We start from the raw sequence: 1,416 nt of genomic DNA on the forward strand, positions 1-1,416 counted from the left end.
GAATATTTTACGAGATATTTTGTATTCTATGTCAAAGTGCTGGAAATTTCAAGTGTTATTACTCGAAAAGTTCTTAACAAAAAAATATTTTATTATAGCGTTTTGGAAAGCTTTCGAGATGTGCTATAAGAATATGCAATGAAAAATGGGGTGTTCCATTTAAAAAAATTAATGTGACCTTGACCTGACCTTCGCTACGCAACCCAAGGTCAAATTGATGTGATCAGTAAATACATCTTTTTAAACGCCACAACTTTTGTCTGAAACATTTTTTTGTAAAACTTATATTTTTTTATTCGGGCGTCCCGGTACTTTCCGAACACCGTGTATATATATATATATATATATATATATATATATATATATATATATATATATATATATATATATATATAATCATAAATGACCTTTTCTTCGAAAATTTTTCTTTTTTATTTATATTAATAAAAAAGAACTTAAAATTGCATGAATAAAAATGGGTAAACATGTACAAAAATATAAAGCAAGAAAAAAAATTGGAAGGGTAAGACGTTTAACAATATTAAGTCTTGTGCCAGAGATAACAATCAAAATTAGAAATAAAAATCAGCATAAGATAAATAAAATTATGTTAATAATACAGAATTTAATTGCGATGAGAGATAACACATCAGACATTTTTCTATAGTCTGTAGTAATAATATAAATAAAAATTGTCATAATATCTCAGACTCAGAGCACCTGATAAAATAGATACAACTATAAAAATGCATAAAAGAATATATGTCATTTGATTAGGTTGTGAAATATACCAAATAAAAGACGAGAAACATGAGAAAGTATATATTGCGCATCAAAGATTTCCTACGCAATGACAGTTATTAGCATTAAAATTACTTAATTAGAAAACATAAAGAACATAGAAAACATAAAAAATTAAATATTATTAAGGCAAATTTGTCCATTTTATGAATAGCAGACTTGATTATTAATCAATTAAGTAATTTTTTGTTCATTTATTGTTCTATTTTCATTCATTAAATAGGTTAAGTTTTTACGTATCTTTCGTGCGCAGTAACTGCAGGAAAAGCATTACATCTTAAAATTGGGAACCCAAATAGTTTTACTCTTCAGTTACTAAATCAAAATTAACTGTCCAGTAACTGTTAAAATACTGCATTAAATTTCTACCAGAGTTTTCAGCTAAACATATTTGCACAAAACATCTGATTCCTTTGTTGTTATATTAAAAGAAAGCTGACATTAACAGATCTCATAATAACAAACAATTAATTGCCAACAATAAAAGTTTGTTTTACAAATAGGTTGACAAATGTGCTCGAACAGTATAGATAATTTAGTCTATATATATATATATATATATATATATATATATATATATATATATATATATATATATATATATATATATATATA

The 1,416-nt window shown here is 24.5% G+C and overlaps 1 protein-coding gene across 1 annotated transcript in view; it reads right to left on the reverse strand.

The window, feature by feature from the left end:
• Positions 1 to 1,416, reverse strand: part of LOC116847548 (organic cation transporter protein-like) — a 90,177-nt gene that overhangs the window by 20,892 nt on the left and 67,869 nt on the right. The gene's annotated exons all lie outside the window — the stretch shown is intronic.

The sequence above is a fragment of the Odontomachus brunneus genome, unplaced genomic scaffold, assembly GCF_010583005.1.
Source record: "Odontomachus brunneus isolate Ranch 3 - 2012 unplaced genomic scaffold, Obru_v1 Obru_scaffold_079, whole genome shotgun sequence".
NCBI classification, from domain to species: domain Eukaryota; kingdom Metazoa; phylum Arthropoda; class Insecta; order Hymenoptera; family Formicidae; genus Odontomachus; species Odontomachus brunneus.